The following is a 27,506-nucleotide window of genomic DNA, read 5'->3' as shown; positions in this document are numbered from 1 at the left end:
GCGCGCATGCCTGGCCGCTGAGGCGTGAGAGCAGCCGCCCGGAGCCCTCCCTCCCGCGCACCTTGCACAACCGGCCCGGATAAGTGCTGCGTCTCTGGGCAATTATCGCCCTCCCGCCGCCGCCGCAGGGGATGGCCGGCAGAAGGCCAAAGGCCAAGGGACTCCCAGCCACCCAAGAAGAGCGGTACCCACCGGTGGGACCAGCCACCAGCTCTACGCGCGACTGCACAACGCCAGGCCGTGGGGAGCGGAAGGCGGGGAGGCGGCGCTGGCGATGACGTCACGCGCAGCGGCCCCGAACCCACGGCTTCTGCCCGGCGGGCCACCCCCCGCCGCGGACCTCCGGGAGAAAGCCGGGCGTGGCTGTGCGTGCGCTGCCAGGTAGTCTCCTGAAAAGCATTCTTTTCCTTATTTTCATCTCCATTTCTTCGTTTTTTTCCTTCTCCCTCTCTTCTTTTCCTCTTCGTCCCTGTGATTCCTCCCTCTTCCTCCCATTACTTCCTCCTCCCTTCCTCTTTCCTTCTTCCTTCCTTTTCCCCTTGTCCCTCCTCCCTCCATCCTTTCTCTTTCCTTCTCTTCCTTCCTCTATCTCTTCCTCCCTAACTCCTTCCCTACTCCCTTCTCCTTCCTTCCTCCCTCTCCCCTTTCCTTCCTCTCCTCCTTCCTTTCTTTCTCCCTGCCTCTCCTTCCTCCCTTTTTCATTTCTTCACTTTTGAAAATAATTTTTAATTTCTAATTATGGTAAAAAGCACATAATATAAAATTTACCAACTTAACCATGTTTAAGTGTACAGTCAGTAGTGTTAAGTACATCCACGTTGTGGTGCAACCAGTCTCCACAACTATTTCATCTTGCAAAACTGAAACTATATACCCACCCATTGAAAAACAACGCCCCATTTCCCCCTCCCCCCAGCCCGTGGTAATCACATTCTACTTTCTTTTTCTTCATTTCTTCCCTTTGCTTTTTTGTGCCCTTCTTTCTTTTCCTTTACCTCTCTTTTTTCTTCCCCTCCCTCCTTCCATCTTTCTCTCTTTCTTTTCTTAAAAACCTGTTGGCCCCGCTGCATTCTTGCCAGCCCTCTACAGCCTCTGTCAGGGGCTGGACCAAGAGGCCTGTAAGCGAGGCTGTTAGAGGGCTGGTGAATCATCATTCCTCTCCGGTGTGTTAGGGCCAGTGGGCGGCCCCTGGAAGCCTCACCTGGAGATTGGATGGTAGGCAAACATGTCCAGCAAGGAACTTTTGCCAGGAAGAGTTAATTAGAGAGAGGCCCTGACTCCACGGTCAGGCTGGGAGCCGCTGTGTCCTCTGGGCCTTCCCCAATCCTGGGGCTCCCCTTCCAGACAGTGCAAGACAGCGTGATGATGGTGATGGTGGTGATAAGTTGGACTGACACAAAAGTTTATAGTTTACAAAGCAATTCCATAGACATGATCTCATTCTTGTTCTCACAACAATCCTGGGAGGTAAGCCTTACTATTCCCTTTTTACGGGTGAGGAAACTGAGCCTCGGAAAGGTGAAGGGATTTGTGTATGGTTGTGGAGCAGTATTGGCAAGGTGGGGACCCAGATTTGTATCACAAAAGCAGGAAAAAAAAGGGGCTAGGTCAGTGTTTAAAACATCTTTTAAAAAGTCATTGCTCCCTCTTCTGTGTTCCCATAGCACCTTGTTTAGACCTCTTGAGTGTAGGCCCCACCTGATGGGTTTCTTCAACACCTGGGCCTAATGGGCAGATACTGAATGAGTGAGTGGTGGAGGTATTTGATGGTATGCATAGCAAGTGTAAAAAAGTTGATATGTAGGCCACTTAGAGACTTTTAAAAGTCAAGTAGAGTTGCCACCCAGCTGTCCCTGGGTTATCTGGAATTGTGGCTCTCCATTCAGGGAACATATTGAGAGAATAGAGGACTTCTAAGTGTGGATGGAGTTGCAGTTTTCCCACCTTTTCTGGGTAGAACCTCTGGCTCCCGGACAGTTCACATTCTTTTTTTCGTTATTTTTTTGAGGTACGTGGGCCTCTCACTGCTGTGGCCTCTCCCGTTGCGGAGCATGGGCTCCGGACGCACAGGCTCAGCAGCCATGGCTCACGGGCCCAGCTGCTCCGTGGCATGTGGGATCTTCCCGGACCGGGGCACAAACCCGTGTCCCCTGCATCGGCAGGCGGACCCCCAACCACTGTGCCACCAGGGGAGTCCCACATTCTTTGAGTACGTTCTGTTTCAATCCTTTTGTCATTTGTTGGTGTGGAAATAATTTTATGCATGGGTAATTGTGGTAGATTATTAATGTTCACCAATATCCACTTCTTCCCTACATCATGCAATCTCCAGTCCCCTTGAAGTAAAGCATGGTCACATGACTATTTTTGGCCAATAAATATGATTACAAGGGGTGTTTGTCACCTGTGGACTGGAGCTTTTTTTTTTTTTTTGTGCGGTACGCGGGCCTCTCACTGTTGTGGCCTCTCCCGTTGCGGAGCACAGGCTCCGGACGCGCAGGCTCAGCGGCCATGGCTCACGGGCCCAGCCGCTCCGCGGCATGTGGGATCCTCCCAGACCGGGACACGAACCCGTGTCCCCTGCATCGGCAGGCGGACTCTCAACCACTGCGCCACCAGGGAAGCCCCCTGGACTGGAGCTTTGAGTCGCAGGTGCTTGACTCTTTAGTTCTCTCTTCTCCGGCTGCATTGACTAAGGAGGCCACATTCCAGGATGTTGGAGCTTTATTGGCCTGGGTCTCAGGGAGACTACCATGACCATGACCCCCATCAATTGTTACGGATTTGCAGGGTGAGTGAGAAATAAACCTCGGTGGTATTAAGCTGCTCAGATTTGGGCTGTTTGTTACTGTAGTTTATTCTAGCCTATTCTGTCCAATACAGTCATCGATAGAGCAATCAGTATAACACATTGAGTGCTTAGTCAATTTTTAAATTTTATTTACTTTTATTTTTGGCTGTGTTCGGTCTTCATCGCTGCGCACGGGCTTTCTCCAGCTGCGACAAGAGGGGGCCACTTTTCGTTACGGTGTGTGAGCTTCTCATTGCGGTGGCTTCTCTTGTTGTGGAGCATGGGCTCTAGGGCGTGTGGGCCCCAGTAGTTGTGGTGCATGGGCCCAGCAGTTGTGGCTCGCGGGTTCCAGAGTGCAGTCTCAGTAGTTGTTGCGCACGGCCCTAGTTGCTCCGCGGCATGTGGGATCTTCCCGGACCAGAGATCAAACCCGTGTACCCTGCACTGGCAGGCGATTCTTAACCAATGCGCCACCAGGGAAGTCCCTGGAACAAGATTTAAATTTTTTTTTTTTTTTTTTTTTGCGGTATACGGGCCTCTCACTGTTGTGGCGTCTCCCGTTGCGGAGCACAGGCTCTGGATGCGCAGGCTCAGCGGCCATGGCTCACGGGCCCAGCCGCTCCGCGGCATGTGGGATCTTCCTGGACCGGGGCACGAACCTGTGTCCCCTGCATCGGCAGGCGTAGTCTCAACCACTGCGCCACCAGGGAAGCCCCAAGATTTAAATTTTTTAAAGACAAATTTATAACTGTACAATCTAGTGGAAAATAAAAGCATGATTTAGATTTTCTTCCTTAAACATTCCTTATCACATATACTTTAGAAAATGTTTTTAAGAGCATCATTGAGATATAATTGAAATATTATAAACTCCACATATTTAAAGTGTATAATTTGATAAGTATTGACATGTGTATGTACCTGTGAAACAATTACTCCAATCATGATAGTGAATATGTCCCCTACCTGCAAAAGGTTTCTTGTGTCCTTTTGAAACCCCTCTGTCCTATCCCTAGTCACAAGGCAACCACAGATCTGCTTTCGTCACTATAGCTTAATTTGCATTTCCTAGAATTTTATATAAAGGGTATCATTCAATACGTGCTCATTTTTGCCTGTCTTCTTATACCTTAGTATAATTCTTTTGAGATTCTTCCAGATTGCTGAATATGTCAATAACTCATTCTTTTTATACTGCTGAATACTATTCCATTGTAAGGATAGACCACAATTTGTTTATCCATCCTCTATTGATGGACTTTGGTTATTTCCAGTTTTGGGCTATTAGAGTAAAATTGTTATGAAGATTTGTGTACAAGTCTTTGTGTGGACATGTGCTTCCATTTCTCTTGGGATACCTAGGAAAGGAATGGCTGGATCATATGGTAGTTGGTGTATGCTGAACTTTCTAAGAAAGATTAGTCCTTTGGTCTTTTTAACCTTAATCATTTTAATAGGTGTGCAGTGTATCTCATTGTGGTTTTTAAAATTGTGATAAAATACAGAAAAACATAAAATTCACTATTTTAAGCATTTTAAAGTGTGCAGTCCAGTGGCATTTAGTATATTCACAATACTGTGAACCATCGCCACTGTGGTTGCAGAATATTTTCATCACCCCCAAAGGAAACTCCATATCCATTAAGAAGTCACTCCCTATTCCCCACTCCCCCAGTCCCAGGCAACTACTCATCTGTTTATTGTCTTTATAGATTTGCCTATTCTGGATATTTCATAATGGAATATGAAATAAATGGAATAATGCAACATGTAGTCCTTTATGACTAGCTTCTTCCACTTAGCTTGTTTTTGTGGTTCATGTTTGTAGCATGTATCAGTACTTCATTCCCTTTTGTGTCTGGATAATATTCCATTGCATGTGTATACCACATTTTATTTACCCTTTCCTCAGTTCATGGACATTTGGGTTTTTTTCTACTTTTTGGGTATTATGAATAGTGCTGCTATGAACATTTAAAAATTTTTTAATTTTATTGTGGTAAGAACACTTAACATGAGATTTACCTTTTTAATAAAATTTTAAGTGTATAATACATTTTTGTTGACCCTAGGTACTGTGTATAGGTGTTTGTTTGAGCATCTATTTTCAGTTGTTTTAGCTATATATGTGGGAGCAGAACTCCTAGATCACATGGTAATTTTATGTTAAATTTTTTGAGGAACCACCAAACAGTTTTCCACAGTGGCTGTATCATTTTACATTCCCACCAGTGAGGCATCAGGGTTCTAATTTCCTTGCAAACATTTATTTTCCATTTTTTTTGGATAATAGCCATCCTAATGGGTGTGAAGTGGCATCTCATTTTGTGTCCTTTGTTTTTGAAAGATAATTTCACTGCATGTAGAATTCTGGGTTGCTAGTGTTTTCTTTCAGATGTTAAAGATTTTGCTGTACTCTTTTCTAGCTTGCATTGCTTTCAACAACAAATCTGCCATCATCTTTGTCTTCCACTGTATATAATGTGTCTCTTTCTCAGAGTACTTTCAAGATTTTCTCTATGTCATTTGTCTTGAGCAAGTTGATTATGATATGCCTTGGTGTAGTTTTCTTCATCTTTCTTCTGTTTGGAATTCACTTGGCCTCATGGATCTGTATATTTAGAGTTTTCAATATAATTGGAAAATTTTTGGCCATTATTTTTTAAACAGATTTATTGAGATATAGTTTGTATAACATATAATTAAGCTATTTAAAGCATACAATTAATGTATATTATTATCTATGTGGATGATGCACATTCATCACCACAATCAGTTTTAGAGCATTTTCATTGTCCCAAAGAGAAACTCTGTTCCTTCTAGCTGTCACCTTCCAACCTCCCCCACCCACCCCCACTACTAATCTATTTATTTGCTTATGGATTTGCTTATTTTAGACATTTCATATAAATGGAATCATACAGTATGTGGTCCTTGGCCATTCTTTCTTTCTTTTTTTTTTTTTTTTTTGAGGTACGCGGGCCTCTCCCGTTGCGGAGCACAGGCTCCGGATGCGCAGGCTCAGCGGCCATGGCTCAGGGGCCCAGCCGCTCCGCGGCATGTGGGACCCTCCCGGACCGGGCACGAATCCGTGTCCCCTGCATCGGCAGGTGGACTCTCAACTACTGCGCCACCAGGGAAGCCCTGGCCCTTATTTCTTTAAATATTTATTTTTCTGTCCCTTCCTCTTTCTCTCTCCTTCAGGTACTCCCATTTGTTTTAAAATTATTTTGAAAATTGTATTTCAGTATAATTAGTTTCCGTTGTAATCCTTTATATTTTATGCACTTAAATACATCATTCTAAGATGTCCATAGACTCTGCTAGACTGCTAGAGAGGTCCTTGGCCCAAAAGTGTTGAATAAATATTCTTATTCTAGATAGTATTATAGATGAGTGTTTTTCAAATAAAGCTGTTCCTCAGGATATTAATAGTTGCTGTGGTAGAGGTATTCTTTGCACAGATAAGCTTGGGAAACGCTGAGTGAAACAACATTTGATATCTTTTTCTGTTGGATTTCTCAGAGCCTTTTATTTACTAAAATGCTTTGTGTATGTCAGAGAGGAGATACGATGTACATTTTCCAAATCCAGTGTAGCATATAGTACACACTTTTAAAATTTGTTATTAAAAAAAATCCTCTAGTAATATCTAGTTTAATGAATTTTACAAATGAAATGCTCCAGAACATAAATCCCCTAAAAAAGGGCCTGAAATACATTTAAATTATATATAAATATTTCTTAAATTAAGGATAATGGTCTAATGGACCCATTTAAAAGGACAAAAATTTCATGGATTCCCTAGTATTGACTTAAATGTATTTTAGTTTAATGTAATTTTAATATGTACAGATATAAAACTAGGTATAACCTCCCTATAAATAATAAAACCAAAACAAATTTACAAATCAAATATAATAGTACAAAACCCATCAAATCCAGACTAATGGCATTTAGTGTGTTGGATTTTTTTTTTTCTTGCCAACACTAAACAGTTATTAGCAACGCTACTCTGGGGCTGACCTTTTAAGAGGAAGGTTCTTTTGAATCTATCATGCTTATACTACTGTGCGTGTGAGATGACTTAGTTCTCCCACAACCTTTCTCCATTTGAACCTCTGTTAGCTTGCTTCTTACAGGCCTGTGATAGTTAATCTTCAGTTAACACCTTGAGATTAGGTCTGCCTCGCTTTTCTCATTAACTATTATAATTAAAATATTACTGCCTGATTCCAGTTCCATCATAAAAGTGCGAACATGGGCACTGTGATGGTTAATTTTATGTGTCAACCTGACTGGGCCAGGGGGTGCCCAGATATTTGGTTAAACATTATTCTGGTGTTTCTATGAGGATGTTTTTTATTGAGATTAACACTTAAATTGATTGAATAGAGGAGATCGCCATTCCTAACGTGGGTGGACCTCATCCAGTCACTTAAACGCTTGCCTAGAGTAAAAAGGCTGACCCTTTCCTGAGCAAGAGAGAATTCTTCCTGTCTGACTGTCTTTGAACTGGAACATTGGCTTTTTTTCTGGATCTCTAGCCTGTCAGTCTTTGAACCAGAACTATATCATCAACACTCTTGGTTCTTAGGCCTTGGGACTTGGACTGGAACTAAACCATTTGGCTCTCCTTCGTCTCCAGCTTGCTGACTCACCCTGTAGATCTCTGGAGAACCCTGCCTAATACAAGCACTGACATAATGTGGCAGTTGTCAGGGATAGAGTATAATTTTTTAGTATTAAGTATGTCCCGTGCGATATCTGGGATATATTTACACTAAAAAAGTGTTCATCATTTATCTGAAATTCAAATTTAACTGTGAGTCCTGGATTTTATCTGGTAACCCTACCTCTAGATGAAACTGTCCACCACAGTGCTGCACTACCCAGGAGCAAAGTGACAGACTGTGGACCTTGTGCTCCAGATCTCCATAGCACTGCACCACCAGAGAGAAAAGTTGGCCCTAAGGATCCAGCTTCAGGGCAGATGGCCCCTCCCCAGAAGCCTTCACAGAGAACTCCAGCACCATCCACTTAAGAGAACAATCCCCCAGGGGCTCACTTTGTGGTTTCTGCCCCACGTGCTGGCACAGAAGAGAACTGTTGCCCACCAGCCATGTTCTTTCTATATCAAATCTGCCTTTCCGTAGGAGACCCTCAAGAGTAACCCCAAGATGCCTCAAGCACCGTTTAACCTCAGTCATCTCCAGAAACTCAAGCTCTTCAGGGCAATGGGACCCTAATCCTCATGGTTCTCTGAACAGTCTCTAATCTGACTCAATTTCCCACCACTTCTGGCACTCCCAAACTCTTCCTCTGGGGGTTTGGGAACTCATGGTTTGGGAACGGTCTCCCTAATATCCTCAACCTCTTCTGAGTGTTCACTTCCGTTTCTGTACCAAATGAAAGCTGGGTGTCTGCCGATGACACTCTTTTTCTGCAACCCTTTCAAGTGGAGGACATTTTTCCTCTTAACCACTGGGTACCTGAGGGCCTGGAGGTGAAGTAGGTGGGATAGGTGAGGTAAGTGTAGTGGATTAGGTAGAGTCTCCTTGCTTTCTGTTGTTAATTCTAAATCCAGTTCTCTCTTTTCCTTCAAAACTCCACTCCCTTGAAGTTCACATGAACCCATTCTTTACCCTCATTCACTAGTGTCTTTAGCACTGACACACTGTCTTCCTGTCTGTCCTTTTTCCTGACACAGTTCCTGGTGACTTCAGCATCCATATGGATGAGACATCTAACATGTTGGCCTCTCAGTTCCATGCCTTTCTTTGATCATCTCCTCCCTTGATCTATCCCACCCCAGCCACCCATTCCTTTGTCACACCCATGACCATATCATCACCCAAAACCTAGGCATCCCACTCTCTGACCACCACCTCCTCTCATTCCAGCTCCCAGAGGGTAGTATTTCTACACTGTCTCATCAAGACTTCTAATACACTGCTCCTCCCACTTTTTTATCATCTGTCATTTCCCTCCTGTGCTCACTTTCTTCCTTAACCAGCACTTATTTCTGTGGTTCATTGTCATAACTAGTCTTTTCAAACACTCCTAATTCCCTTATTCCACTCTTCTTCCTTCATATTTGCCCTCTGCTTAAAGCCTACATATCTTCCTACCACATACCTGAACTCAAGCATAGGAGAAAACATATACCCAGACCAACTGGTCTCACTTTAAATTCATGACAACAAATCCCCAATTAGCATCCAATCCTGTTCAGCAATCCTACCACTGTTCTCTGGGTGTTTACTTCCTATTCCCAAAGACAGTTATTTCACATCTTTACCTCCTTCCTTCCCCCACTCATTGGGAGGGCCTCTCAGGAGGGGCCATCCATTCCCCCTGTCTTCATCTGATGACCTCATCTCCTATTTCATTGATAAAATAGGAAGCAGTTACAAAGGAACACCCTTATCTTCCCACCACACCTCTTAATCCGTCTGAGTTTGTGTTTCTCTTTCCTGCCTGCCTTCGTATTGCTATGGATGAAGTGTCCCTACTTTTACCAAAAGATACTCCTTTTACTTGGGAGCTGAATCCTCTGGTCTCTTGTTTTTCCAATTCTCCCGTGTCTGCTACAGTTCTCCCATCTCTGCTGCATCCTCAGTTTCTTTCTCTTAACTCAGGTCATTCCCAACAAAATGCATACCTATTCCATCATCTCCACCGTCTGCAGAGCCTTTCCTTTACCCCATGTCTTCCTTCAGCTGATGGCCTGTCTCCCTGCTGTCCTTCAAAGCAGCCTTTCTCACGGACTTGTCTCCTGTCTCTTCTTCCTAACCTCCTATTTCTGCTCAGCCCTCTGTGATTGGGCTTCTTTTCTCTCCAGTCCACTGAGACTGTTTTTGATGAGGTCACCAATAACCTCCAGTGGTCACTTCTCTGTCCTTACTTGATCTCTCAGCAGCACTTCACTCAGTAGACCACTCCCTCCTTGAACTGCTTTCTTCACTTGATTACTGGGATATCACATGCTTTTGGCTGCTCCTTTGTGGTCTGTCTAGCTGATGGCCTCATTTAACTGCTTGACTTCCACATGTCAGAGTGCTCAAAGTTTTGACCATAGTCCTCTTCTCTAGCTACTTCTTCTCCGTTGGTGATCTCCTCTGGTCCAAAACTTTGAATACTCTCTGTATAGCCATGTCTCCCCAGACTCTATCTCCAGCTCTGTCTGCCTCTTGGAACTTGACTTAGAAACATCCAGCCTTATATTGAGTCCCTTCACTTGGATGTCTAATAGGTGTGTCAGACTTGTCCCAAATCCAACTTTTGGTTCCTCCCAACTTCAAGCCTGTTCTTTCCTCAGCATTTCCTATTCCAGTAAATAATATTTGTTCATACAGGTTATCAGGCCTGAAACCTTATATATATATATATATATTTTTTAAATTAATTAATTAATTAATTAGGCTGTGTCAGGTCTTAGTTGCGGCATGCGGGATCTTTTGTTGCGGCGCGCAGACTCCCTAGTTGCAGTGTGCGGGCTCCAGAGCACGCGAGCTCAGTAGTTGTGGTGCACGGTCTTAGTTGCCCCGAGGCATGTGGCATCTTAGTTCCCTGACCAGGGATCAAACCCGTGTCCCTTGCATTGGAAGGCAGATTCTTAACCACTGGACCACCAGGGAAGTCCCTTAGATATATTTTTGATTTCTTGATTTTCTGACCCCTTATACACAAGTCCTGTTGCATGTCCCTCTAGAACTAATCAAGAATTTGAAACTTTTCCTCATCATCACTATTACCACCTTCATCCCAACCAACATCAACTATCACATGCATTGCTGCAGTGGCCTCTTAACTGGTGTCCCTGCCTCTGTCCTGTACCCCTGCTCTCTATTTTCCACTCAGCAGCCAGAGTGTTTCTTTAAAAATATAAATCAGATTATGCCAACTCTCCTGCTTAAAATCCTTAAATGGTTTTTCAAAACACCAAGAATAAAGTCTAAACTCCTTATCCTGGCCTACAAAACTCCATGTGATCTTAGCTCCTGTTTACTTCTCCAGTGTCTTTTTGAACCAGGCTCTTCCTCATTAGTTACATGGCCTTCTTTCCATCCTTTGAACACAAATAATTTCCTGACTTAGGGCTTTTGCACTAGCTGTTCCCTCTGCCTAGAACTCTCTTACTCTATATCGTTCTACAGCTTTCCCTGATGCCCAGTCAAAAGGAGTCATCCAGATAATCTGAATCACATCATCCTGCTTTAATTATCTGCATAGCTCTTACATCTGCCTAACAGTTTCTTATTTGTTACACATCCTGCTAGGATGAGAGCCCTGTGAGAGCAGGAATCTTGTTTGTCTTATTCACAGCTGTATTCCTAGTGCTTAGGTCAATATCTGGTACAAAATAGACATTCAATAAATACCTCTAAATGAACAAAAGAATAAATGAATAAACATGCTAACGTAAAACAATTATGTGCTCCATAACCAGTGTTAAGATTTGGAAGACCTTTATTGTGATCTAGTATGAGGCTCGTAGTCTAATGAGGCCTTTTCACATGTGAAGTTCTCCTATAACTGGTGTTACTTCCCCATCTCATGCCTGTCCCAGTGGCAGACATGACCAGTCCATCATCAGCTTTTTCCTGATGAGCCTGCTGGAGGTTCTACAGTCCTTTGTAACTTCAGGTGGCCATCATTAATCCACCTGAGCTGGCAGAGAGGATGAAATCCATCTGTTGTTCCAGTTGGTCTGTGGTCTAATTTGCTTTACAGTAGTAGAGTATCTGAAGCTTGGCTTTGGGAGGTTGGACCCTGTTGGCGAAGATAAAGTGATGATATGAGTTTAGATCTGTTTGTTCTGTTCCCTGATCTCAAGTATTGACATTAGTTCTTTGGTAGGATCCCTGAGCTGGTGGCTGGGCTGTATCAGGAGGAATCTTCAGTGCTGGGTGTTGGTCAGTTGGAGTGCCCTGTAGCAAGTCAAGGTGTGACTGTGCAGGCTGGTGGGGGAGCCTAGAAGTAACATTATAAACGTTTCTTTTGAGCCTTCAAGTGGGCAGGGCCAGGCATAGCCCCAGAAAGTCATGACTCCTGACATCAAAGGGAAGCATTTGGAGATGGTATTTTTAGAACCAAGCAAGGAAGTAGACATTGAAAAGGTAACCTGACATCCTCACGTGCACAGACTGTGGAGATCCACTCTCCTGTTGGAGCAGGTTTGGGGGTGAAGATGGTATGGATTTGGATATGTTGAGATTGAGATATCTGTTGGGTATATGTTGGTCTAAAGCCTAGGGAAAGGTTTGGACTGGGGTCAGAGATTTGAAGGTCATCAGCATCCACCTAGTAGTAGAAACTGTGATGGAAGATGAGATCACTCAGTAGGTGTTGCCGTGATGGAGTCATGATCCTTGATCACAGCTTGGAGCCCTGAGCTTTGTGAGACTCTGACGTGTATCTCTATGACCAAAACTAAGTCATTGAGTACTGGCTCCAGTGGGAACCAACAGTCATTGATGTGCTCCAAAATGAGTGAAGGAATGAATGAATGAATGAACACACATAGCAACAAGTTCAAGATCTTCAGTCTCAGCCAGGCTCTTAGTGCCACTTGTTAATCTTTTTACCCATTCTTCCATTTTCTTCAACCTTTATTCACAGCCCATTTTTAGTTTCCCACACCCTCCGTGTGTGCCCTACTTCATGGAGAAATTAAGACCATCAAGTGTGACCATCCCTGTCTTCCCACCTACCTACCCTCAAATCCATCATCTGTCTCATTCTCAGAGTGTCCTTCATTCTTCTCAAGGCCAATATGTCCACCTATGCTCTGGACCTCATCTGTTCCCTCCAGCTGTCTTCAGGGCCTTGTTGCAACAATTATCTCCTTTCTTTCCTGTATTTGCCTTTCAACTTGTTGACCAATCTCACCAAATTTCTTCAAAGAGTGGTCTAAAATCACCATTTCTACTTCATCACTGCCTCTCCACTCCTTGACCCACTGTACTCTGCCTCCTGCCCCCACCCTAGATTTCCCTAAGGATACCAAGAAGCCCCTAATAGCGAAACCCATTAGAAACTTTTCAGTCCTTATTTGACTCAACCTCTTTGCTGCACTGGACAGTTGAGGAGTCTTTCCTTTTGGTACTACTACTTTGGTACACACAACAATGAATATTCCTGTTTCTGCTCTTACTTGTCTCCTTTGTGAGCCCCTCTTCTTCTGTCCTTCCCTTAAATGTTATGTTCTTCAGGATCCATTCTTGTCTTACAGGTCTTGTCACTCTACAGACTTTCTTTGGGCAATCTCATCCACTCCTGTGGTTTTAGCTACTGTCTCTATGCTGAGGAGGCACTGGAGTACTATGGGAAGAACACTCAGTGGCTTCAAACTGAATTAGGAGAGCAATTCTGAACTCCGTGCTGAATTGGCGAGGGATCTGGATTGAAAGCAACTCTGGTTAATGTTTCATCCCCATTGCTTCCTGGATTAGATACTCTTGTGACTTTTTGTCATCTGTGTTTTCATATCTATTAAAGACGTCCACCTAGTGAAGACCTATAATCCCTTACAGTCTTGTACATTTCCTCTTTATTCTTAGTTGATATATAGGATTTTTGGAGAATTCCCTGGAGGTCCAGTGGTTAGGATTCTGCGCTTGCACTGCAGGGGGGCCCTGGTTGGGGAACTAAGATCCCGCAAGCTGTGTGGCACGGCCAAAAAAAAAAAAAAAAAAGGATTTTTGTAATTTAAAAGTACTTACCTGTTCTATTCACGATGGACATGGGAGAGGACACCAAGGCACCAAGCTGATTGTCACATGCTGAGAGCTCACACATTGAAGATAGGAGATTGCCCAGGACTAATGTCTCTGAATTAGGGGTGAAGGATGCCCCACTTCAGATCCTCTTGGCCTCACTATCTCTCATTCCAGTGGCTGCTACAGTCACCAACTTTGTGTGGATGCTTATTTCATATAGGCTTATCCTGGTAGTATCTCACTCAGGCCCATGTTACATGTCTCTCTCCTCCCTCCCTGAGGTTTCCCCATTGACCTTCCTGTCAAGTTGATGCCCATACGTGCACAACCCAGAAATATGGGGGAAATTAACACTCCATAGGAGAAAATTCAACCACTGAAGGCAGTCCTGAGAGTAGGGTGACCAACTCATCCTGGTTTGCCTGGAACTGTTGCAGTTTTGGCACTGAAAGTCCCATGTCCTGGGAGATCCCTCAGACCTGTGACAACCAGGACAGTTGGTCACTCTACCTGAGACGCAGATTGCATGGGGACATTTCCATGAAATTGAATAATGAGGTGCATCTAGCGGTAGCCTTCTCCATAGCACATGCTTGTATTGGCCCTCCCTCCTTCCTGCTTCACTCCCCTTGTCCCTCACTCCTGATCCCTAATAAAAGAATAGCTCGTAAGCCCCTGACTCATGCTCTGCTTTCTAGGAACCCAGGCTAACTCAGAGGAGTAGCCTGCCTCTTGCTCTGACGATTGCCCCAGGTGTCATGGGTGTGGGAAGAGGATTGAATTATTTCAAGGAGGAAGAAGTTTCTCTGGAATTCACGTAAGTGTTATTATTTGTGCCTATTCAAGGCCTTGTCTTCCAGCCATGTGAGCTGTGTCTCTATTAGCCCTTTTCTCTCACCCCCCGCCCCCCGCTGTACTTTATCGCTCAGCAACACTGTGCCATGTGTAGGTCCCTATTCATGCCACACTGCTTCAGACCCTGGGCTCTCTTCATGCCTGGAATGCCCTTTGTACCTTCTTGTGAGCAACTCCTACTCACCCTTCATGATTCAGCTCGGACAACACCTCCCCCAGAGCCTGCCAACCTTCCTGGCCAAGCCCAGGTAGAGCTCTGTCCTCTCCACCTTGCCTATCTCTACACATTTGCTTCCATATTGTTTTCTGTCCTCTTTGTTCAGTTGTTAAATGTGAATTGCTTGAAGGCAGGGATTTTATCCTGTTCGCTCCATATCCCAGCACTTGTCACACTCCCTGTTCAGTACAGGTTTGTTGAATGAATGAGTGCATTTTCCCAGTAACCCTGTGAGGCCAGTTGTGGCATCATCATTCCCACTTAAAAGATGATACAATCGAGGCTTAGAGAAGGGAAGAAGGAATGTCGGAGGACAGAGGCAGAGCCACGTCACGGGTTCTTTCCACCATACCAGTTGTCTCTCTAGAGAGGACATTGCTGGCTTTTCCAAGCATTGTAAGCAGAGGGCAGCCAGGGACTTAGAAGCACACACAGAGTGAGACTCCCAAGGGCCCTTCTAGCGCACTTCTTACCAATCTTCCCACATGCTTGGAAGGCAAGCCCCTAGTTCCACTGCTACCCTGACAGCTCCTCTGTAAGACTGCAGCCCTCTTCCTGCTCTAGTTTTCAGCTCTCCCTTTCTTTTTTTTTAAAATTAATTAATTAATTTTTATTTTTGGCTGCATTGGGTCTTCGTTGCTGTGTGCGGGCTTTCTCTAGTTGCTGAGAGCAGGGGCTACTCTTCATTGCAGAGTGCGGGCTTCTCATTGTGGTGCCTTCCCTACTTGTTGCAGAGCACGGGCTCTAGAGCGCAGGCTCAGTATTAGTGGTGCACGGGCTTAGTTGCTCCATGGCATGTGGGATCTTCCCAGACCAGGGTTCGAACCCGTGTCCTCTGCACTGGCAGGCAGACTCCCAACCAGTGCACCACCAGGGAAGTCCCTCTCCCTTTGTTTTGATCTTGGAAATACCCTTACTTTCTCGTGACGTTTCCGGTATATTTCAAATGACTAAAAACAGATATTACCCAGCATTTCTAGGTGTTTTGTAGCAGGGAGCTTTCAGGTTATTTAGTCTGCCACTTTGGCAGTAGCCCTTATTCTTAGGTTTAGCCTTCATCTCCTCCACCACTCCCACCCCATCTTGGTGTGGTTTCTCCATAATGAAGGGCAGTTGTGTAGAGAAACCTAAAGTTGCTGCTGAAGCCACTATGGAAAGGCTTGATCTTGGGGCAGAAGGGTTTGTAGTTGGGGCTTTCCAAACCTGGGAGGGTGCTGTGCACTGTCCTGTGAGAGGGTGTGGGCAGGTACTGGGAGGAGAGTTTCACCCCAGGCCGGTCCTCTCGCTAAGCCCAGCTCCAGGCCTTTGGCTCTTTACTGCCTACACAACCAAGCCCAGTCCGCTTGGCCTGACCTTATGGCCTTTGCCACCTGGCCCCGTTGACTCTCCAGCCTCACCTTCCTCTTCAACCAAACATATGGTCTACATGCTGTTACTCAGACACAGCCCATCAACCCTGCTTCCAACTTTGCCTCTTGCTGTCTCCTCATCCCAGGGCACCCTCTCCCCAGTGTTTTGCCCCCAGGTCTTTGTTCTCCAAGGGTCAGGTTCAGTATCACCACCCAGGAGGGTGACGTTACTCTTTCTGTCCCCTAGGTCCCTATAGCCCATCTCTGGGTCTTCCTGTGGCCCTATTGACCCTGCTTTACTGTGGCTGGGGTCTGCATCTGTACAGTCCTGGGGGAGCCACCTTTGGCTTACTCCACTCCTGCCAATGCTCAGCGCACCTTGCTCATGGAAGGTGCTTGATACATTTCAGTGGAATAGCATGCTCCTGGTCCACTGGGCGATGACCATCTCATGGCGACCCTGAGCTTGATGGAAGGTGACCCCTGAGGCTGCCCACCATTTTCTCATCCAGCACTGGGGCTGAAGGCTCAAAAGCAAAGGAGGGAACACAGCTTTGCTCTGAATGGAGGAAAGTTTAAGGCTTTCATGTTCTGGGGCCTGGGAGGAGACAAGATGCCATGTCCTGAAAGATCCCTCAGCTACCATCACTCCATGCTGCGCCTCCCACCAGCAGCACCTCTGACAGCACCTCTGAATGGGGGAGCAAATGCTTGGGAGGTCAGCTGATGGTGGAAGAGTTTTCAAGAATAATTTTGAGTATGCAGAATTTTTGCCTTATATGCTGACTTTAGCCTCCAACTCCCATGTCAGGTGTCTCCATCTTATAGCACCAGCACCTGGTGTAGGGCTTGGCAATAAATGCTTGTTGCATAAATGAATGAATCCTCAAACACTGGAATTAGGAGGAAGCTTAAGGATCTTTCGATCCACATTTTATGGAGAAATAAATAATAGTGATATCCTTTTATTGAGAGCTGACTCAGTGCTAGGATCCATGCTGGGCACTTCACATATATTACCTGATTTTATCCTTTCAACAACAATGTGAGCTGGGAGCTATCTTCCCTACTTTTTTTTTGTTTGTTAAGATTAAGACTCTTTTTGCTTTGTACTTTTTTTCTTTGTTTTGTCAGGTAGATGTCTTATATAATCCATTCAGGGAAGATCACTTAGTCCAACTTGATGAAGCCTGTATCCTTCATGGACTGATGGAAACACTGGTGGCACATATTTAGGTTGTATTTCCTGATCAGATGGTGCCAGTTTGAGCAGATGCAGTAAGAGTTAGAACTTTGGCTGAATTTTTGTGGATGGCTCCAGTAGAGCTACTGGTGACGTACCTTACTTTCAGGGATACAATGAGGTGAATGTTGCACAGCTGGTGACTTGCAGAACCAACTGTGTCCAGAGGCTGGCTGACTCTATGCTGTACTACATCTCATTGAATGTGCAAGAAGTAGAGACCCCCAGAAAGGCAGAAACTTGACCTGGTCCCCCAGCCCCTCAGAGGCAGGAAGGCCACTTTATCTGAGGCACCTTCATTCCTGAGCTTTCCAAGACCCCTGGCTGCAAGGACACCATGAAGAGGAAAAGAGAATTTCAAGTGCATTCTAAGAATCTCCTCTATTCTCTTGCTGTGGAGGGCAGGAGCATGCACTCAAAGACTCAGCCAGGAAGAAAGATTTGATCTCCTGGGCAGGATCCACTTCCCATGGTGACGCCTTCTTGAGTCGAAGCTCTGGTATGAAGTAAGACTTGTTTAAAGCAGTTAAAAGCAGCAATCCGCATTGTGTCGAGTGGTGACAGTATAATCCTCCTTCATGATTTCACTCCCTCTCCAAACTCTCTTCCATTATGCTTCCTTAAAATGTGACTTCAGATGCCTCTTTAGGTTTCTAGTCCTGTAAGTGCAGGGGGATTTGGCAAGAGGGAGGAGGTAAAGACTTGTCTCTCTTGCTCTCAGACCACTCAGAGATGCATCACTGGAAACACTTTTTTTTGGCTAGAGCTATTTGTTTTAAAGTTTTTTTTAATGAAAATTTAAATTATATATAAAACTAAAGATATTAGTATATTAAACCTCCATATCCCCATCACCTAACTTTAAAATATCAATATATGGCCAGTCTTGCTTCATTTATACCCTATTCATTCCTACCCCCTTACCACTGGATTCTTTTGAAGAAAAATCCCATATGCATTGGAATAGATGTATCTTTTATCTCTAAAAGATAAAGGCTTTTAAAAAAATTATCTGTAGTAACCTATCACACCTAAAAATTAAAAATGATTTCTTAATATCATCTAATATCCGGTCAGTTATGATACATACAGTAATATATATATATTTCAAATGTATTAAATGTTCAAATGTATATATATGTGTGTATATATATATATCAGAATCCAGAGACAGTCTACACATTTGGATTTGGTTGATGTATCTCCTAAATTGCTTTTAATCAATAGGGTCCCCTTCTTCCTCTATTTAAAAAAAATTATATTTTGAAGAAACTTGGTTGTTTGTCCCGTAGAGCTTTCCATGTTTTTGACTTTGTGGATTACACCCCCAGGGGATCATGTAACACGTTCCTCTGGCCCTTGGAATGAAATCTTAGAAGTGTTATCAGACTCAGATTTGATTTGGGGACAAGAAAACTTCAGAGTTGGCGCCATATACTTCTTGTTGCCTCATATCGGGAGGCACCTAAGGTCTGGTTTTCTCTCTTCATGGCTTAGTAAGAAGATATTGATCGTTGGGTTGAGGTGTTTTCAGCCTAATCTGTTATACTGTTCCTTGCTGGGGTTTTGCCTAATGATTTTTGCGGTCATTGATCATCGTTATTATTTCATCGGGGATTTCAAATGGTGATATTCTAATTCTGATATTCCCTCATCATTTATTAGCTATAATTATTTATAAAGAAGAGCTTGATCTCATCAACTATTTGGTTACTCTGAAGTACAGTTCATAAAGGGAAGGCAAGATAAATACTTGATTCTTTATCGTTACCTATTTCTGGAATTATGAGTTTATTCTCAAGCGTCCTCCAAAGGTGATGTGCTGCTTATGTACTATAGTGTATTAATTACCCTAGAACTTAGTGGCTTAAACAACAACCATTTAATTATGCCCCATAATTTCATGGGTCAGGAATTTGGTCCAAGATTAGCTGATTGATTTGTCTGCTCCATACAATACCGACTGAAGTCACCTGGGGGGGGATTCAGCTCGTGGATGGGCTGGTCTGGAGGACGTGTGGTGCCTTACTGGGAATGGCTGAAAGGCTGAGCTTTGCTGGTATTGTCAACCAGAGTGCCTAAAAGTGGCTTCTCTAGGATGGCAGTCACGAGGCCCATGGCTTTCAGAGAGTGTTCCAGACAAAAGCTTGAAAGCTTTTCCTGACCTAGCTTCAGAAGGCATGCAGCTTCACTTCTGCTGTGTTCTCTAGTTACGGTTGTGTACCAGGACCAGTCCAGGTTCAAGAAGAGGGTGCTACACATGCACATGAATACCATGAGGCACAGTTCATGGGACCCTCTTACAATTACAGGGAGCCCAGAGTCAGAGCCCCCCCTGCCTTTTTGAATGCACTTGACTCCTTCTCCCCAGGGAGTCTGGCCGTCCTCTTTTTTTTTTTTTTTTTTTTTTTTGCTGCATCGGGTCTTCGTTGCTGCACGCAGGCTTTCTCTAGTTGCAGCAAGTGGGGGCTACTCTTCATTGCGGTGTGTGGGCTTCTTATTGTGGTGGTTTGTCTTGTTGCCGAGCATGGGCTCTAGGCACGTGGACTTCAGTAGTTGCAGCACGTGGGCTCAGTAATTGCGGCACGTGTGCCCTACAGCGCGCAGGCTTCAGTAGTCGTGGCGTGTGGGCTCAGTAGTTGCAGTGCACGAGCTTCAGTAGTTGTGGCTTGCGGGCTCTAGAGTGCAGGCTCAGTAGTTGTGGTGCGTGGGCTTAGTTGCTGCATGGCATGTGGGATCTTCCCGGACCAAGGATCGAACCCATGTCCCCTGCCACAGATTCTTAACCACTGCACCACCAGGGAAGTCCCTGGCCATCCTCTTAATTTTGGTTAGGAGCTGGCTGCAGGAGACACAACCTTGCTCCAGGTGTCCATAGTCTCCTTCAAGGCCAGCAGAATGTGAACAGCCTCACTGTGAGCAGAGTCAACAGTAAGTTACCAAGCTACTGAAATGTTAGTGTGCCCATTGCCACCTCCTGCAAATCCACTGCCACTATATTGTAGGCTATGGCTTAAGCTGAATACTTTCACTGGGAACATCTTGGAGAACTTGGCCTTGAGTGCTTGAAGACTTGAGCAAGGATCTGTTCTGAGAGTTTGGCCCTCCCCTGATCATGAAGAAACCATCCAACAGGACTCACAGGAGTTTTGTGGGCAGGACTAAGAGCACCCTGGCCATGCATCCATAATGATTGCTTTAAATTGTATAAAATACTTCATCCCATGGATGCAGCATGCTTTACCAAACCATTTCTCCATTGTCGTAGTTGCTGGCACTTTTTGATTATTTATGAGTAATCTATATGTTTTAGTGCACAAAACTTTTTTATTCTGTTAAATTCTTCCCTTAAGATAGCTTTCCAAGAGTAGAATTATTTTTTGGCTCTCGATATATTTTATCAATTTGCTTTTCAGAGAAGTGGACAATTTACATTCCAACAGCAGTGTATGTGTATTGAGACTTATCATTTAAAAATTAGTTTTTTGTGGGACTTCCCTGGTGGCGCAGTGGTTAAGAATCTGCCTGCCAATGCAGGGAACATGGGTTTGAGCCCTGGTCTGGGAAGATCCCACATGCCGTGGAGCAACTAAGCCCTTGCACCACAACTACTGAGCCTGCGCTCTAGAGCCCGCGAGCCACAACTACTGTAGCCCACGTGCCTAGAGCCCATGCTCCGCAACAAGAGAAACAATGAGAAGCCCGTGCACCACAGCGAAGAGTAGCCCCCTCTCGCCACAACTAGAGAGAGCCCGCGCACAGCAACGAAGACCCAACGCAGCCAAAAATAAATAAATAAAATAAATAAATTTATTAAAAATAAATAAATAAAATAAGATCAACCAATGAGAAGAGCAAAGGCTGTTTTAAAAAAAGTTTTTTGCTAATTTAATAAGTGTAAAACTGAAGTTAAGTTTGCTTTGTATATTTTCTTTTCCTATTCTGTTCTAAATTGTCAGTTCTTTCCCTTTATATCAATACTTATGAAGAGTTAATTTGTGGGCTTCCCTGGTGGCACAGCGGTTGAGAGTCCGCCTGCTGATGCAGGGGATATGGGTTCGTGCCCCGGTCCGGGAAGATCCCACGTGCCGTGGAGCAGCTGGGCCCGTGAGCCATGGCCACTGAGCCTGCGCATCCGGAGCCTGTGCTCCGCAACGGGAGAGGCCACAACAGTGAGAGGCCCGCGTACCAAAAAAAAAAAAAAAAAAAAAAAGAGTTAATTTGTTTAATTTGTTTCAATTTGGTATTAGTTGCTTAAGTGAAATTTAGATTATTTCCAATAGTGCCTCCAGTACAATTTGTATCAAAAATATTCTCTTAAACATTTAAAAAAATCAAAACACTTCTAATCTTCTCAGAGATGAGTAGCAGCAACATAGTTCTTGGATTCTGCACCTACAGGAAATTCGCAAGTAGGAGCGATACCTAATTATATTTAAAATAATCAGAGAAAATATAAAAACCAAAACCAAACACAACCCAAAACATTTAGAAGTAACTCCTTACATGTGTAAAACAACCCAGAGGTTATAAACAGCTTTCACATTTATTATCTCATATGCTTTTTGCATTCAACCCTGGAGGTAGACTGGGGGGGAATTATTATGGCCATTTCACAGATGAGAACATTGAGGCTCAGTGAATTTATGTGCATAGTGACCCAACTAGTTAATGGCAGATCTGAGTGGAATCCAGGCTTTCTGACTCCAAATGAGTTTGTTCCTGCATTTACTTAAAAAGTCATTAGTGGTAAATTATCACATCTCAGGAAATAGGCTAGAAGCTGGGGATGCAGTCATAAACAAGAACCCACCCTTTTGGAGTGTATAGTCTACTAGGAGAAAAGAATTGCCATATAAACTAGAAAGCACGGGAGACCTAAACTACCCAGAGAACAGACCCTCAGCCCAGCCTGGAGGGACAAGAATTAAGGTAGGCTTCCTAGAGGAGGTCAAGATTAAAGTAAACCCTGAATAACAAGCTACCCAGGCTATGAGGGATAGGGCAAGTTTGATCTAGGCCAAGGGAAGTAACTGATTCATCCAGAGGTGAGGGTATGTAAGGAGGTAGGTAAACATGATGAACCTTGGTTGGATGTGGGAGGTTAGAGAAAGGGATTCATTGAGGATGATGCCCAGGTTTCTAGCCTGAACAACTAGGAGGGTGGGGGTGTCACTCACTGAGAAGGGGAATAGAGGAGGAAGAGCAGGTCTGAGGCACATGTATGTGCACGTGAGTGTGTGCGTGTGTGTGTGTGGATTGTCAAGCCCCGAAAGTCCTCAGGTAAATAAGAGCCTTTCCTTTCCCTAGAGAACTCTGTATTCCAGTGAGAGAAGCCAAGACATAAAAAATAATTCTGACATAAAATGAGAGATGTTAAGTGATAGACATGTGTATGAGGTTTGGGGGCCACAGAGTAGGGCAGGACTAAATCTGTGGGGTAGGAAGAAAGAACCATACAAGGAGGTTCCCCAAAGGCAGCGATACTAATGTGGAGAAGGCAAGAGGGTTCCAAGTAGAAGAGGTGTGCGGGAACTGGTGAGGTTTTTTTTTTTTGCTTTGCTGGGTCTTCGTTGCTGAGCATGGGCTTTCTCTTGTTACGGCAAGTGGGGGCTACTCTTTTATAAAAATTTTTTAAAATTAATTAATTTTTATTTTTGGCTGCGTTGGGTCTTTGTTGCTGTGCATGGGCTTTCTCTAGTTGCGGCAAGTGGGGGCTACTCTTCGTTGCGGTGCACGAGTTTCTCATTGCGGTGGCTTCTCTTGTTGCAGAGCACGGGCTCTAGGCATGCAGGCTTCAGTAGTTGTGGCTCGCGGGCTCTAGAGTGTAGGCTCAGTAGTTGTGGCACATGGGCTTAGTTGCTCCGCGGTATGTGGGATCTTCCTGGACCAGGGGTTGAACCCGTGTCCCCTGCATTGGCAGGCGGATTATTAACTACTGCGCCACCAGGGAAGTCCTGAAACTGGTGAATTTCGAAGGTAGCAATCTGGAAGTTCTATTTGGTGAGGTGTAGGATGTGAGTGGGAGTTCTCTTGGAGCTGTAGGGGTTGGCAAGGGGCTGAGAAGTATGGATTTCATCTCGTTGATGATGGGCTAGAATTCAAAAAATCCTTCTTCAATTACTAAAATGTAGCTGCATCCATTAGAATGTAAGTTACACAGGGGCAGATCATTGAATGGTGTCCAGAACATAGTAGGTACTCAGAAACTATTTGTTGAATGAATGAGTGGTTGGTGATATTGAAATCTTTGCCTTATCTTCCATATTGTTGGAGATTTCCCAACACCATCTGTTTCTTTTGACTACATGCATTTCAAAAGAAGGATTAACATAAAATTCATATACCAAGTTGAAAGTAGATTTTATTCATATATTTAATCTTTTTTTTTTTTTTTGTGGTACGCGGGCCTCTCACTGTTGTGGCCTCTCCCGTTGCGGAGCACAGGCTCCGGACGCGCAGGCTCAGCGGCCATGGCTCACGGGCCCAGCCGCTCCGCGGCATGTGGGATCCTCCCAGACCGGGGCACGAACCCGTGTCCTCTGCATCGGCAGGCGGACTCTCAACCACTGCGCCACCAGGGAAGCCCTACTTAATCTTTCTTAATCACTAGTAATTCTTTTAAAAGAAAAAGCAATGTGTAAGTGGTTCTTGTGGGTCTACAAATTTTTCCTATAAGGGTTGAATATTATGAAAGAATTGAGAAGTACACGGACCATTTTGAAAATATGAATAGATGCTAAAGTATTTTAGTTGATGCTGTTTTCATAATCATTAAGAAGTTGGAAAATATCAGATAACTAAACTAAATTTGAAAAAAAATTAGATATTTCTAGACTATATTATATCCTGGAACCAGCAATCTAAAAGCTAGGTGGGTTTAGCAAGTATTTTCAAATGTCAACATTGTTTTGGGAACACGAATAATACTTAACCAATCAAAAGTTATCAAATGTTAGAGGTGGGAGATATCTTTGACTTCTGGTCCATTTTTTCACTGTACAGGTAAGAAACTGGGGCCCAGAGAGGGAAAGGGACTTGTCCAAGATCACACAGCAAGTTAGAGGCAAGCCAAGAATAGCATCCAGATGTTTGACTCTTAGTCCAGCACCCTCTTTATTATTCCATGCTGTAGTGGCTATTGTTTTTCTCTATCTAGAACCTACTTTCTCCACTTCAGGAAACAGATTTCATCCCTCTGACCACAGGGGTAGGCACTGGCCCAGGCTAGGTCAATCATTGTATATAGTACTTCACCCTCTCTGGCCTTAGTCATTGGTTCAAGTGATGAGGATGTGACCCAAGCTTGACCAATCAGAATCCTTCCCTGGAATTTGTGACAGTGGATCTAGGAAAGAAAAGGACCTTTTCCTTTCTGATTTGTGAGGCTGAGAGGATATGAGCTCAAAACTAGGGTGGCTAGGCCTGTGTCATATGGAAAGAATGAGAACAGAAGGAAGACAGACAGGAGAGGTAGTCCAGATGGGAACTGAATTACACTAATCTCCAAGGTGTATCCATCCTGAAGTTTTTTTTAGTTCTTTTCTTTTTTAAAAAACAATGATAATATTCTTCCAAAAACCACCCTGTTTTTGTTTTTTTCTTTTTTCTTCTTTTACTAAAGCAAGTTGGACTTGGGTTCCTGTCCCTTGCAGCCAAAGAGTCTAACCAGGGTTTCTCAACAGTAGCAGTACTGACACTTTGGACCAGATCATTGTGTTGGGAGGGGCTGCTCTGTGCAGTATAGGATGTTTAGCAGCAGCCCTGGACTCTACCTCACTAGATGCCAGTATCACTCCACCCCAGTTGTGGCAACCAAAAATGTCTCCAGACATTACCAGCTGTCCACTAGGGGTTGGGACAAAATTGTCCCTGGTTGAGAAACACTAGTCTTATCTAATACCCATGGTGACTATTATTAAAAACAAACAAACAAACAAAACCCAACCAACCAAACAAACAAAACAGATAGGGAAAACTGAAATTCAGTGAGATGTGGGACTTTTTTCAAAGTGGCAAAGACAGGACTACTAAATCGAGCAAAAAGGATCCAGGAAGTGATACTGCAAGGAGATGTTGGTACATGTAAATGTTGGCTCTCATAGCTGTTGGAATAATAACAAACTCCACAAAATGATTTGGGATTTTACCCATGACACAGGCGGTAACTCTCTACCTAAGAATTCTCACGCATGTCACAAGATGGTGAGACAAAGCAATGTCAGTCAGTTTTATTTCTGTTGTTTTAGATCTCTCTGGTGAATGACTTGGAGGTTTGGGTTCAGTGAACTTTTACTGGGTGTCTCCAGAAAGCTCACTGCATACCTTTCTGAAGCAGATATCCAGGAAGTCAAACCTTGCTATAATTAAAATAATAATAAGATTCATTGCACAATGATGATGTATCTACATGAATGAGATTAGTAAAATACCATGAAGAATCAACTTCATTTTTTTTTTTTTTTTTTGCGTTACACGGGCCTCTCAATGTTGTGGCCTCTCCCGTTGCGGAGCACAGGCTCAGGAGGCGCAGGCTCAGCGGCCATGGCTCATGGGCCCAGCCGCTCCGCGGCATGTGGGATCCTCCCGGACCGGGGCACGAACCTGTGTCCCCTGCATCGGCAGGCGGACTCTCAACCACTGCGCCACCAGGGAAGCCCTCAACTTTATTTTTGTTAGAACTATTTTTGAAGAAGTGCTCTTCAGAAGCAGGATTGTGAGGAAAAGATTACTAGCACAGGAATCAAGAGGTCTAGATGTGAGCCTGACTCTGCCACTAATGCTGTGTGACATTGTGCAAGTGTCTCCCTCTCTCTGGGCCTCAGTTTCCTTCTCTGTATAATGAGGGGTTGGATCAGACAAATGCTGAGGAACTTTCCAGGACTGACTTTCAGTGATTCTTGTTGGCAGACACTATGCCATATCTATCTTGGTTCCCCTATCCTCAACCCAGGACCTGGTGCAGCAGCAGAAACAATATAGGTACTAAGCAAATGCTTATTAAACGCACAGATAAATGAATTAGTTATGAGATAAATGACAAGAACACCCCAGCTTCCACAGATGCATAGAATTAGAAGAGATCTTAGAATTGAAAGTGATCCCTAAGCTTACTTAGCGAAGCCCAGCCAAAGCTAGAACTCTCTACCTTGTTTCTGACAGATGGACATATAGTTTCTGTTTAAAAACTTATGATGACAGGGAATTCACTATCTGCAGAGGTTCCAGTTTTGGATAGCTCTAGATATTAGGAAGTTCTTCCTTATCTGGAACCAAAATTAGCCTCCTTGTACCTGTCACTTTCCTCTATTTTTATTTTTTTAATTAATTTTAATTTTAATCTAAGAATATATGCATATAACTTGAAAAGTAAAATAATACTAAAGTCTTATTATAATGAAAAATAACTCTCTTCCTCATCCTTTCTCATTCCCCAGGGCTGACCCCGCCAACCACTTTACACTCCATTAGCTGTTTCTTCTGCTACTTATATCTGCATTTCCAATTGATATGCTTATACTGTTATTTCTTGATTTATCAATTTTAGACATTATCTATTGATTTCCTATTTTAAGGAAGAGGGTGTAGCCCTCTTAACTAACCTTCTCTAAATTTCCCTGTCTTTATCCTCTTACTATACTATCACAATGTTTGGTTCAGTCAGTATTCAGTGTTTTCACAAGTATTGATATAACTATGTAAATGTTGTTTAATGCTAAGCCAAGTAAAATACTGTGTTTCTCTTCTTTGTACTTAGTTTTGTTTTTCCTGGAGTTAATAATTGCTTTGATTAGTTTTCTATGTACTTTTCTCTAATGATTCCCAAATATTTCAACTAAACTGTAAAACAGCTATCAACACGTCATTTTTAAAAGTTTTTATTTTTATCAAAGTTATACATATACATAAAGAGTCAAATAACTATTATGAGATTCGACAATGATAAATGTCAAATTTATGCCACAATATACATTTCAGAAAGCTCTTTCACCTAACCATGAACAACAGATGTGGCTGGAGGTTGTTGTGTTTTGGAAACAGGTTAAGAAATGGAAGCTCAGGGCTTCTCTGGTAGCGCAGTGGTGGGGAGTCTGCCTGCCGATGCAGGGGATGCGGGTTCTTGCCCCGGTCTGGGAGGATACCACATGCCACAGAGCAGCTGGGCCCGTGAGCCATGGCTGCTGGGCCTGCGCGTCTGGAGCCTGTGCTCCGCAATGGGAGAGGCCACAACAGTGAGAGGCCCACATACCGCAAAAAAAAAAAAAAAAAAAAGAAAGAAAGAAATGGAAGGTAAGAGGGAAAATGACCTGCCTAAGGTCACACAGAA

The 27,506-nt window shown here is 44.0% G+C and overlaps 1 long non-coding RNA gene across 1 annotated transcript in view; it reads left to right on the top strand.

Annotated features, from left to right (window-relative positions):
• Window positions 1-2,441: 2,441 nt before the first annotated feature.
• Window positions 2,442-27,506, top strand: part of LOC308618758 — a 77,018-nt gene continuing 51,953 nt past the window's right edge. Inside the window, exons 1-2 of the long non-coding RNA XR_014016080.1 lie at window positions 2,442-2,791; window positions 14,214-14,332. This is a non-coding gene — a long non-coding RNA (uncharacterized lncRNA). The remainder of the gene's footprint in view (window positions 2,792-14,213; window positions 14,333-27,506) is intronic.

This window comes from Mesoplodon bidens (assembly GCF_964165515.1).
Source record: "Mesoplodon bidens genome assembly, chromosome: 6".
In the NCBI taxonomy this organism is placed as follows: domain Eukaryota; kingdom Metazoa; phylum Chordata; class Mammalia; order Artiodactyla; family Ziphiidae; genus Mesoplodon; species Mesoplodon bidens.
Note: the sequence above shows the minus strand (reverse complement) of the source record. Positions and strands in the feature narration are given on the sequence as shown.